A 13856-nucleotide genomic window follows, 5' to 3' on the forward strand; every position below is an offset into this window, starting at 1 on the left:
GGTCCAGCCTCCTCCCTTGGTGGGACGGGAAACTGCGTCTCTGAGCAAGAAGATCCCACATCTCTAAGGCTGGTCCGTCCATGTTGTCTTCAGGTCTAAGGACTGACATTACCACGTGGCTCACGGCAGAAGGCAGGGCTAGCAGTTTTGGGGGAGTCGGTTTCCCTTTTGCCTCAGAGCAGCACCAGGGGCTGTGGGCCTGTCTGTCCCTGCGTCCGTCCGACTGCTTCTGCCTCCAGGAGCGGAGTGCCAGGAAGGGCCAGGAGAAGGGCTAGCTCAGCATGGGCTGCAGAGGGCGTGACAGGTGGAGGTGGGGGGTGGGGGGCGCGGGTGGAGCTCTGTAGGGTGGGGGAGGGGAAAGGGGGAGGAGGGTGACAGGTGCCGGAAGGGAGATTCAGGGACACAGAAGAGACTGAAAGGCTGGGACACAAAATGACACACTGGTAGCAATTCCTCATCCTCAAGGACGCATTCCAGAATGTGCTCAGGATTCGCAAGCCTATCGCCGATCGATCGCATGTGCAGATGAAAGGTGGCGGAGGGCTGCTTCAGAATCGTGCACCGTTGGGAGGTGGGGGGAGAACGGTGGGAGGTAGAGACAAACCAAGCGTGGCCTCGCTCTATTGATCCATGTTGACAGTGGCGCCTCAGGGTGCTGAGTGGGCACAGGGTTCTCTGTACCCTTCTCTCTACCTTTTACGTGTTTCAGATTTTTCCCACAATAAGAAGAGTTCCAAAAAGATGTGACGGATACAGTCCAGAATTCTTGAGAGGTTGCCTTTTAAATCATTTTCTTTTTTAGGAACATACTGGCCAATCAGTCCCCTTGGTCTCCCTTCCTGTCCCACGTCTCCTTCTCTCCCCCAGACTCAGCCCCAAGTTCTCCCTTCTTTGTCCCCCAGTCTCTTCATTCTCTCTCTCTTTCTCATTAGCAACCAAAGGTCTACAGCTGCACACGGATTCTTCCCTGCAAAACATTTCTTAAAATACTGTGCCAAAGCAAAAACTAAATATTAGTCAACCACAACACCACAGAAATCTTCCAAGTCCATCTCGTCCTACACAGCATGCTATAAATATTATAAATCTGGTTTTCAAAGCAACCAGGACAGCTGATACACCAGCCATTTGTCAGATTGTCTGGGGAGAGCAGGGGGGACTCGACTCTGGACAGGCTGAGCTGCGTCAGCCCAGGGAGCGGAGGCAGAAAAGGCAGGAGTGAAACGCAGGTTTCCTGGCTCAAGGCCTGGACTCGCCTGACAGCCCCAAGCTCAGCGGGAGGCAAAAAGCTGTGAGGCGCTGCTTGTTCACCAGGTGCCCCTGAGAAAGCCTCCTCCTTCTGCTCGCATCCCCCTCTGTGCAATCAGGGGGGACGAGCAAACCACTGCCGATGCTGCTATCACACACACACACACATGCACCAGGATTTCGGGACACAGACCTTTCCATCTCACAGCTTAGGAGGCCGGAAGTCCTGGTTCAAGGCTGAGATTCTAGGGCCAGGGGGCTCTCTGTGGGCTCTGAGGGGAAGCCTTTGTCTCTTTCCGGCTTCTCTTCTCGGTTGCTCTGGGATCTCCATGTGGCCTGGCGTCTCTCTCCCTACCTCTGCACTCCCTCGTTCCTGTCCTTAATCTGCCCCCTTTGCTTCTCAAAATAGATGGGCTTAAATACACCTGTGGGGCCCCTGTTAACAGAACGATTATTGGCAGAACAATTCGTGCCAGGAACAATTGTTGGCAGAATGACTCCCCTTTGGAGCTTAGAGGGTAAGATCTGTGATGCATACAATCCATCATCACCCCTGCACCCTCCCAGCCCAGGGCAGGGCGCTAGTGGCTCCGCCCGCTCCTTCGTCCAGGCAAGGCTGGTGTGGCAGTTACATCATTTCACATCAACTTGAGGTGTAGGGGTGGAGTCTAGCCTGTCAATCAGGCCTGATGGTGCCTCCTGGTGGGCTTCTCATAAGGAGGGTCCTGGGAACCTCCCCACTCTCTGCCTTCACCTTCCTGTTGACACCAGGTGGAGACCCTCACAAGCCCTGAGCATGCACCCACTGCCATTGGATCCACAGGACTTTGCACCCACCAGCTTGGGATCTTCCTGCGTTCGGCGTCATTGCATGTGTTTGCGTGAGTCTGCCGAGGGACTTATGGACCAGCATCGGATTTAAGACTTGATCTGGACTGGGCTGGGCTGTTTGCTTGATGTTCCTGCTATAAAGCTTTCTCACACACACACACACACACGCACACACACACACAGAGTGTCACTGGCTTTGTTTCTCTAGTCACACAGCTGGCATCTAGCCTATGGAGACAGAGTGCCAGGCTGTCCTAACAGGTCCCTCCCAGCTCAGTGTGGCTCTGCCAGGAGCCATGCAGGGAGAGAAAGGTCAGGAAGGTGCTCACACAACAGGAGAAGCCTCAGCCCCACCACAAAGCTGCTGCCCAAAGCCCAGCACACTTGGACGTCCTTCCACCAGGCCTCCCCACTCCCATCTGCCTGGAACACACGAACCATTCCAACTGCTAGAGACACCGTATGGGTCAGAGTGGAGCTGTGCCCACAGGGTCCCCAGTGGCTGATTTTGGGGGGAAGTCAGTACCCAGGCCTTTCTTATGAGGTACCTCTAGGTGGTACCTCCTTCTTTTCAGCCAGCAGTTGTGTGTTGACCCAGGGACTCCTGTTGACCATTCAGCAGTGGCCTGGACATCCTTGCCAGTGAATCCCCCAGGAGGGGTGGCAAGCTGTACCAGACTTCCCAGGACTGGAGGGTATCCTAGGACACTGGCAGTCAGGGCTGCCCCCAGGAAAGTACAGTCTCCCCAGGACCAGCTGGTCACCCCACTCCTAAGAGAGCTAGCTGAGCAAATTCGCAGTCAAGAACAGTAATGGAAAGGGGAGGAATGTTAGGTTCTATTGTGCTTCTCCGGCTTTGGGGAATGAGGAAAAAAAGAGAGGCTGTTTAGGAACTGTAAGTCCCAGGATTAAAATAGCCAAACACCAGGGCTGTCCGGGCCAGTAAGACCTGAACACAAGAACACCCACATTCCTGGTTTACTGGCCTTTGCCTGTGGACGCCGGCAAAGGCAGTAGAGCCAAATGGTAGCAATCCCACTTCTTGTTGCAAATCAGTAGTCAGGAAACAAGCTCTACTCAAATGAAACCAGTAACAGCCCTTGACCAGGGAGGCACGGGGGCAGGAGACACCACCACCACCCCCCACCCCAGCCCTGGCAGGGGGCTGTGAGCATGACGCCAAGACCACATCCGGCTACAGGCCGGCGAAGTAGAACCCGTCGCAGCAGCCCCAGGCCCGTTGCCTCAACGCAGAGGTCAGACATGCCTCTACCCTCCATCTTCCCCCTCCCCCATTCTGACACCCACCATCCACCCACAGCGCCCTACTGCTCTGCTGGGTCTGAGCATTTCCTGCAATGGCCACACCAAACGCACAATCCTCGCCACTAAGGGGGCCTGATTAGGAAAACTCCCGAGTTCCCACAGCTAAGATCTGGGAACACAAAGGACACTGGTATTGGCCCAAGTGCTAGGCTGGGGTGACTAGAGAAACAAGTCCAGAGACACTTTTTTATATATCCTAGCCCAGTCCAATTCAAGTCCATAAGTCCAATACTAGTCTATAAGTCCTTCAGCAGACTCATGTAGCAACATGCAATGATGCAAAGTGCAGGAAGATCACAGGCCGGTGGGTGCAGAGTCTTGTGGATCCAGTGATGCTGAACAAAATCACAGAGCTCATGCAGCTCTCAGCCACATGGCTCGTCAACAGGAAGGTGAAGGCAGAGAGAGAAGGGAGGTTCCCAGGACCCTCCTTATGAGGAGGCCATGCCCACCAGGAGGCACCATCAGGCTGTGACCTGATTGACAGGCTAGACTCCACCCCTACACTTTCACTGACCAAGTTGGCATGAAATGATGTACCTACCGCATCCCACAACACCTCTTCTCAGCCACCATCCACGTCGCTCAGCCACATGGTTCCGTGGACTCTCCCTCCATGCGCCAGGAACCCCACCCGCTACTCCCCGTCCCCATCTCCCAGGCTCTTGCTTCATTGTATGATCTCTGGCTCCGCCCCGCCACTTGAGGGACCAGAAACATGCCGGCTCTTCTTCTCTATGGTCCCAGAAGTTCCCTCCCTTCCTGCTTCTGAGCAGGCTCTCTTATCCAGGGCCGTCATAACCCAAATGGACCAATCCGCTCTTAGTGCTTCACACACTTTATTTGCATAGTCCCACCCAATCCGTTGGTGGGCGTTACAGAGACATGGATAGAAGAGCCCTGTGAAGAGATTTCACTTTACCCCAGGAGGTTTGCTCAGATCACTGCCATCACAGCCCTCCCGATGGGATGCCACCTGAGCATCCTGCCTCCACCCACTAGCTCCCCAGAGGTCACAGTCAGGGGTCACATCAGCTCACTCCTCCCCAAGGAGCCACATCCAGGACGCAGGATCCTTGGGACCAGACATGGGAAAGGAGGTGATGATCGTGGCAGTTACATCATATCTCCTGTCAACTTCAGCGAATGGGTGGAGTCTAGCCTGTCAATCAGGTCACAGCCAATAAAGCCTCTGTGTGGGCATGGCCTTATTCTGAGGATTCTGGGAATTCCTGTCTTCCTCCCTGAAGGCAGGACACACACGCTCTGCTTGACATTCCTGATGACAAGCCACATGGAACTACGCTGATGAAGCCAGAGTCCTGGAGCTGGAAAAGCCACATGGAGACCCACGCCAGTGCTGAGATGCTCCCAACGCCACTGGATCCACACGACTTTCCACCCACTAGCCTGTGATCTTCCTGTACTCGGTGTCATTGCATGTGTTTCGTGAGTCTGAAGAGGAATGTATAGACTGGTATCAGACATATGGGCTAATATCGGACCTATGGACTTGATCTGGACCGGGCTGAGATGTTTCTCAATATTCAATTGCCCTTGTACATAAAGCTCCTTCTTATACACAGATGAGTGTCCATGACCACAATGATCTACAACTGGCCACTGCCCTCAAGAAACAACCCTCTCTCCCCTTTTCAAAGAACCCGCATTTGAGGAAAGGCTGCCCTGTCTGCGTCAACTCCCTGGAGTAAAGACACTGAACTGAAGGTCGCTGTTTGGACTTGGGAGGGAGAGGAACTAGTTGCAAGAACCGTTTGTTCTCAACGGTTGGGGAGTACAGAACCGATTCACAAGACACCATTCTGAACTGCAAGGAGCTTAGAATCCAGAGCAGTAGGGCTCAGTGAATAGCCTCCTGCCCATGGTGGGATGGACGGGGGACTCGGGGATGATCCCGCCCTGCTTACCAGAGCTGCAAGTTCCTCTTGTGCAGTGGAAAGAGGAACGCTTACCCTCCTCTCCTCAGGTAAACAGCAGGTGATTCATACCGTTCCCGCCGGGCCTTTGCCGTCACCATTTCCACTTTCCACTGAAGAACAGGAGTCTGTGTAGCTGGTGTGCTGTTCATCTGAAGTGGTTTCTGATCAAAGTGTGTGAGCAATTCGAGCTAAAACTCCAAAGTCCACGAATTGTTTACATTTGTGGTAAATAGAGCAGACCCCATACTATCCCCATGGTAACACGGCCGCACCCAGCTGTGGTGAGGCTTTCTGAATGGGAGAGAGTTCCAGGAAGCAGGAGAGTCATGGAGCCTTGGGCCCACCTAGTCTGTCTCATGACCTTTCACTCGAACATACTCGGGTGGGACACAGGCAGTGTGACTCCTTCGTCCCCTTGTATGTGGTTGTTACTGGTAGGTGCCCTCCAGTGGGCTCTGACCCAGAGTAAGGTGACCAGACGTCCCGCTTTTGGCGAGACAGTCCCAATTTTTAACAATTTTTCTCGCGTCCTGAAGCATTTGAAAAAAGTCCCGATTTTTGGAAAGAATACACGACAAGCTAAGGTGTACGGTTTTCAGCTGCCATATGGCTATTTCGCCAGGATAGGAGTTTTATCAATGCTGTCCCGCTTTACCAATGTTGACATCTGGTCACCTTACCATAAAGACCCTACGCACAGCGGACGGAAACACTGCCCGGAGCTGTGCCATCCTCACAATTGCTCCCATGCTTGAGCCCCCTGGGGCAGCCACTGTTGAGGGCCTTCCTCTTTCACGGCCCCTCTACTTGACCAAGCACGCTACCTTTCTCCAGGGACTGGTCTCTCCTGACAACATGTCCTAAGTCGGTGAGCGGAAGTCTCACCACCCTTGCCTCTAAGGAGCACTCTGGCCATCTTGCTTCCAGGACATATTTTTACCAGTCCATGGTACGTTCAATATTCTTCACCGCCACCATAATTCAAACACATCAATTCTTCTTCCGTGATTCAGTGTCCAACTTCCATATGTATATGAGGCAATGGAAAATACCACAGCTTCAGTCGGGCACACCTTAGTGGGAGTAAGGGAAAACAGACAGAGGCTCGTTGATCCAGCAGGAGGAACAGACATGAGAATGATATATTCTGTTCCATAGAGGAGTCTCATAAAGAGCAAGCTGTAGGGTCCACTAAAGTGAGTACAGTCCCATTGGAGACCCCAGTGAAGACTAGGAAATATCAAACTGTGTGGGAGGCAACTGAAGCAGTGCTTGGGGGGAAATTTGGGGCCTTGCATGCAGAAAGGAAGAAAGATGGAAAAGTAACAAACTAAGATTCCCCTTACAAAGTTACAAAAGGAGCAGCAAAATAAGCCCAAAGAAAGTAATTTTTTAAAAGAACTAGGAAATAAACAGAATCAACACAACCTAATTTGGCACCGTGAAAAGACTGAACAAACTCCTGGTGAGACTAATCAAGAAATAAAAGATGCCAGTTGCTTCCTTCCTGCAGACAAATCGCAGCTCAGCTCCTTCCTCCCTCTGTCTCTGGGCAAGTGAACAGATCCCGGCGAGGAGAAAGAGCAGTGTCTGGGGTCTTAAAGGCTTGTCTCAAAGCAAGCAGCCATCTAAGTGAGGCATCAACTAAGCCCAGAAGCACACCAGCCTGGGTGATCCAAAGACAGTAACTCATCAGAAATCCAAATCTGAAGGAGGGACTGCTGAGAGCCTAACAAGCACCCAGTCTACAGGAGCTCACGGAAGCTCAATCCATTCCAGGCTTCCCACACGGCTTAATCCTTCAGGGATGTGACTACCCTTGCTCTCAGATGCAGAGAATTATAATGTGGACGATGACAGATGTAGTTTGGTTCACGTGTAACACCTTATCATTTGATCTCCCTTTGACCCATTTTAAAGTTGTTTTTTTCTTAATATTTACTGCTTTCCTTTGGATGGAAGTCTTTCCATGTTTTGTCTGGTCCTTGTTGGGTTTTTTGTTTGCTTTCTGTTTGTGTTTTTGTGTGGGTTGCTGTCTATGAGACAGGTAGTTTATTGTGCCAACCTAGCCGATAAACACATGAGGGGTTAATTGAAGGGTGGGGGGATAAATGGCTCAGTGAGCCTCACCTTTCTAGTTCTCGGGTCTCTTGTTTTGTGATGGTCGGACCAGGGTGCAGCTACTGTAGCCAGTTCCCTGCTTCAACTAACAAGGCTCAGTTGTGAGACATCCCCAAGGAGAAGCCACCTGGACCTACCCAGATGCAGCCCTGGGTGCTGGAGCAGCCGTGTGGAGACCCTTGCCAGCACTGAGATGCTTAGTTGATCACTGACTCGGTTTTCCTCCTGCAGTCAGCATCATTGTCTGTTTTGTGAGATGGAGGAGGACTTTGTGGATTGGTGTTGGACATATAGGTTAATGTTGGACTTGTGGGCTTGGGCAGCACTGAGTTGGGATGTTTTCTTGATGCACACTTAACTTTTATATAAAACCGTCTCTTATACATGAGTTTCTGTGGATTTGTTTCTCTAAAGTACCCAGACTAACACAGAGCTCCAGGACAGATAGACCTATAGAGATCATAACTGGACTGATAATTACCTAGGGGCATGTCCAGGGAGGATAGGGACAGGGGACGCAGGCAGGAGGGAAGCTAACAACAATGAGTACAAGAAGAGAAGGTTCTTAATCGATTGAGGTAATGATTGCACATCTTCTTAATACAACTGAATGATTAAATGATATGATAGGTGAGTCACATACCAATAAATTTATTCTTTAAGCAATAAATCATTCTACAATGGATTGAATGTTAAGCTCCCAAGAGATACGTCCAGTCAGAACCTGTGAGCAAGACCTTATTTGGAAAAGGCGTCTTTGCAGTCAATTCCAACCTATAACAAGCCTATAGAACATGGTAGAACTTCCCCTTTGGGCTCTGAAGCTTTAAATCTTTATAGGAGCAGACAGCCTTATTTTAGCTCCATGGAGCCACTGGTTGATTTGAACCATTGACCTTGTGGTTAGCAGCTGAATGCATAACCCACTATGCCATCAGGGTTCTGGTGGCCCTAAATCCAGTGTTATGTGACAGAAGGGAGACAGGAGAGTCTGGGAGGTCTTTGCAAACCAAGAAATGCACAAAGTTGCCATCAACCACCAGAAGCTCGTAGAGAGCCAGAAAACCAGTTCTCCCTCAGGGCTTCTGAAAGGGACCACTCCTGCTAATACCTTCACTTTGCACTTCAGCCTCCAGAGCGGAACCAAGAGAATACATTTCCGTTAGCTTAAACCAGCGTTTCTCAACCTGTGGGTCGCGACCCCTTTGGGAGCTGAACAACCCTTTCACAGGGGTCACCTGGTTCATAACAGTAGCAAAATTACAGTGATGATGTAGGAACGAAAATAATTTTATGGTTGGGGGGTCACCACAACATGAGGAACTGTATTAAAGGGTCGCGGCATTAGGAAGGTTGAGAACCACTGGTTTAAATCCTCCCTCCTCCCCGCCCCCCACCCAATTTGTGGTAGTTTGCTATGGCCAGCATACGAAACAAATACACTTTCTGAGTCTGTTTTCCAACCTGAAATAAGGATCCGCTTCATCAGCTATTGTGAGAATTCAGTGAGATAATACATACCGTCACCGGCGCACTGTTGATGTTAGCTGCCATTGGGTCGGGGCCTGCTTCGCGGTGAGCCAGTGAACAATGGGATCAATACTGCCAGACACTGTGCCATCCCCCAGGTGGGCCACACATCAAACTGGTGAACCCGGGGGTTTCATTGGTGGATTTTCAAAGGTAGAACTTCAGGGTTTCTTCTTTTCTGTCTCAGTCTGTAAGCTCTGCAGAAACCTCCACTGAGCAAAAGCTCCCTGTGGGGGTGCAAAGTGGAGCACCTCATGACCCTCGAGGGGATGGGGTGGAAGGAGCAAGGGGGGAGGTGCTGGAGGCCCAGCCCCTGTCCTGGCTGTTCCAGAGGGAGACTCAGACCCTAGGGGAGAACATGCCCCTGCAGTTCCGAGCTTCAGAGTCGAATGGAAGGTAACTTCTAAGGACAGGACCCAAGTGATGCCCTCCTCCTGCACCCACGAGGCAAGGTGAGGCCATGACAGGGTGCCGTCCTCCGAAACCGGAGCTGGAGGAAGAGCCAGCGGCAGCGCCACATCCCTTCCGATGGCAGCTCCGTGTAGCGCAGGGCTGGCACTTGAGGCCAATGCCGAAAACCTGAGTGGGCCTGGCCGTGGGTGGGTGCATAATGAAGGACGCGGGTTCCGTCTGTAACCGCTGGGTTACAGAGTGCTCTCCGGCTGGTTGAAAACGCGCTGGTCTGGTCTACGTAGAGAAGAGAATGAGGAAGCTGTATTCTCGCCAGGCCGGGAAGGTCTTTCTCCCTGGAGCACAGGGAGACGTTTCCAACAGAACAAATCCCAGATGAAGGCACGCTGGCGGGACAGTTCCCATCAGTTTCCCAAAGGCCTCTAAAGACGGCACAGGACTCGCGATCCCCCAGGAAAAGAGAACGTGTTGCAGGGGGCAGGGGCGGGAGGGGGCCTCCATGCATTACATCTCTAAGTCTCCGCCCGCCACAGACCCCTCTTCCTGGGCGAGAAGGGGAGCCATCCAGAGACACTCTCGGCCCCCACCGTCAGGTCCTACCACCCCAGGAGATGGCTGCTGGACTCTTTCGGGGAGCGGTTGCTTGGGGCGTCGGGGCCTCTTCCCCTTTGGAAGTTGGTCGAGGCCTGGGCTCCACAGAGGGAAACACTCATCTCCACGGGTGAGGGCCGTAATGATAAAAAGACTTCAGAGCTTCAGCAGAGGCTGGATCAGAGTCTGCTTTGGAAAGAGTCACCAGCTCGGGGCCCTCTAAAATGCGTTGCGAGACAATTGCCGTCAACGCAGCCGCTGTCCTGGTGGGAGCTCAGGTCCACGCGGAAACTCTGCCCGCCAATGTTCAGAGCAGCCTCACTGGGGACAGGTAAAAACCAGGAGCAATGTCAGATGTCTTTCAGAGGATGAATGCTAAGCAGACGGCGCTGCATTTCTATCACGGGAAGCTACTGACGCAGCGACCAACAGGAATCCACTCTCGATACGATGAACAATACAGAATAAACGATCAATACACACTGGAGGAGGCTCGGGGGGATTAGGCTAAAAAAAGGTGAAATCCCCAAGAGTTGTGTGGGGTTTTATCACATCTGCATAGCAGCCCTGAAAGGACAGAAGCCCAAAGGTGGGGAGGAGGGGAGTGCGGGCGGAGATCGTGGGTGGGGGAGGAGCACGCTGGGAGGGGGAGGAGGGAGTCTCAAGAGCAACCTGGGAGATCCTGGCCGAGCAGGACCTGCTCTGGACCCCAACCCTGGTGGTGCACACCACCGGGCCACCCTGTGCATCTCAGGGCAGCCCAGGCTCCACACAGTTGTCTTCGTCAGAACCCTCTGGAAGCAGAAGTCCGTTTTCCCAGCCCATGCTTTGCTGGGTGGGGTCGAGTGTCAACCTTTCAGTTCATAGAAGAGTGCGTGGCCATTGGTAAGCCAGTACACGTCATGAAAGGGCTGTCAGTAAATGCACAGAAAGAGGGAGAGTGTGTGTGTGTGTGTGTGTGTGTGTGTGTGTGTGTGTGCGTGTGCACGCAAACAGAACTCGAGAGCTAAGTGGAAAGTGGGACCCGGATTCCATATCCCGGAGGTGAGACAGCACTGCAGTTCGGGAGTCGTCGCTGCGGAAGGAGCGGTCCGGGATCTGTACAGTGACCTCCCCACGGCAGGCTGCTGGCAGTTGGTCCTCGGTGGCTACCATGTGGAGTAAAGAGGCAGAGCACAGCCGGTTTTGTATAACTGATTTGTGTTCTCTCCAAACCTCCGATGTGTTTCGAACGGCGACTAAAGCTGACCACGTGCCTGCGTGATGACGCAAAAGCAGCAGCCGCCGCCCACGCCCGCAATGGCTGGGACACGCGTGGAAGGAGAGGCCACGATGGACATGGTGGAGCGCTTGAAGACCGCGCTCCTGGGCACACGTGAGTCGAGTGACTGGTATCTGGCCATTGTGAACTGGACAAGCACACCGTCTGCTCGGCCAGGAAGGACAAATGGGAGAGGAATGGTGTCGAGTTCATTGTCAAAAAGAACATTTCACGGTCTATCCTGATTTGATGAAGGTGCAGAGTAGTCCACCAGCGAAACACACATCATTCCTCTAGTTCAGCGGTTCTCAACCTGTGTGTCGTGACTCCTTTGGGAGTCAAACAACCCTTTCACATGGGGTTGCCCGATTCATCACAGTAGCAAAATGACAGTGATGAAATAGCAACGAAAATAATTCTATGGTTGGGGGGCCACCACCACATGAGGAACTGTATGAAAGGGTCACAGCATTAGAAAGGTTGAGAACCACTGCTCTAGTTCCTGAATGCTTCCTCCCCATCCTCACCCCCCACTACCATGACCCAATTCTACTTTACAAATCTGGCTAGACCAGAGAACATACATTGGTACAGATAAGAGCTCCGGTACGTGGAATTCAGGACAGATAACCCCTCAGGACCAGTAGTGGGAGTAGTGATACCATGAGGGTAGGGGGGTGGTTGGAGAGGGGGAAGGGGGAGAAAGGGAGGGACCCATCACAAGGTTGGATATATAGCACCCCCCTGAAGAGAATGAATAACAGAAATGTGGCAGAAGGGAGACAAGAGACCATGTACAATACGAAATAATAACAATATATAATTGATCAAGGATTCACAAGGGTGGGGTAGGGAGGGTAAAAAAGAAGAGCTGATACCAAGGGCTCAAATAGAAAATGTTTTGGAAATTATGATGGCAACATATGTACAACTATGCTTGATACAATCCATGTAGGGAATGTTAAGCTTTAAGAGCCCCAGTAAAATAATTTTAGATAATAATAATAAATACTCTGGAAAAAAATATTCAAGATCTACCCTGAGGCACAGCACTGTGAATGGCTGGTTAATAGCCCACACCTATGAGGAAACCCAGTTTATACAATGCTCATGCCTCATATTTGCACACCAGCCACTGCTGCTGAAGGTGAAGAAACTGAGGATGGGTGTCAATATCTGCAGTCTAAAGCATGCGGTCCAGATGCATCAACAATTACTGGTGACTGCAGTGCTAAATTTGGAAACAGAGACATTTCGTCTGCAGACAGCACAATGCAGCTGTTTGCGGATGCCTTTTTCTACAACATCGATGCAGCTATACACATGGGCCTCCCAGCGGGGATGCACAAAAATCACCTTGACTGTGTTGTGGGAAGAGCTGGTGGAGAAGCCTGGCATCCTCAGAAGGTCAGGGGCTGTCTGCAGGACAGATCATCAGTTGCTCAAACAAGCTCAGGTTGAAGCTGAAGAAGAAGTCCACGAGAGACCAAATACAGCGTTGAGTGTGTCCCACCTGAATCTGGAAACCACTCAAGAACAGATTTGACGGATTGAACACTCATGACCAAAACCAGATGAGTGGGATGACATCGAGAATGGTGTACATAAAATTGATTGTGTTATTGATTGCACAGTCCCTTTTACCATGATTAGACCATTGACTCATAGGATGTGTTAATTATATGTTCTTCAATAAAACGATTCAAATAATCAAGAGGGGCGGGAGACGGGAAGAGCAGCATGCATGAAGAAGGCATTAAAAAGACAGCGGAGGGAGAAAAGGCCCCAATGTTGGAGGAGGCTCTGAAATTTGCCCCTGGGTGTGGAGTGAGCGGTGGTACAAATGGAAGAAGCAGCAGTGACACGAAGCAGCCGAACATGTATCCCAGGGAAGCTCCGGAGGACAGTGTATTGGGATGAAGGAGGCAAAGACCTGGAGTCAGGAAGCCAGAAGGATGAACAACCTCAACATTGCTCAAGTCGAAAGAAATAAAGAAGCAATAAGGGCCATGAGTTGCCTTCGTGGAGGATCTGTAGCAAAATATGGAACAGCACAAACTCAACTCACTGCCAAAGAGTCTATTGTGACTCATGGGGACCCGACAGGACAGGGTAGACCTGCCCCTGTGGGTTTCGGAGACTGTCACTCTTTACAGGATAGAAAGCCTCATCTTTCTCCCACGGAGCGAATGGTGGTTTCAAACTGCGAATCTCAGTTCATGGCCCAACTCTTAACCAACCACACCAAGACTCCTAGCAAATAAGGCAGGAGACATCCCCAAATGAAAGGAAGGCACAAAGTCATGGAACCAAAAAGAACCGGTCGACAGTCAACCATTTCAAGAGGTGGCATTTGGTGAAGACCTGATGGTACTGCAGGAAAAAGTCCCAGCTGAACGGAAAGCGCTGGCAATAAACAAGTGCCAAGAACGCCCACTGAGGATTGATGTTGTTGCTGTTTTGTTGTACATTGTTGCTTGGTTTTGCTCTGTCTTGTTTTTGTGCATGTTGTCTCCGCAGGCCTGTCTGGATAGGACAGGCTGGATGAACAATCTGGAGGAGAAAACAACGGGACTGACAGTTCCGGGGGGACATGG

The sequence above is a fragment of the Echinops telfairi genome, unplaced genomic scaffold, assembly GCF_000313985.2.
Source record: "Echinops telfairi isolate 266 unplaced genomic scaffold, ASM31398v2 ScPeMD7_9;HRSCAF=40, whole genome shotgun sequence".
NCBI lineage: Eukaryota > Metazoa > Chordata > Mammalia > Afrosoricida > Tenrecidae > Echinops > Echinops telfairi.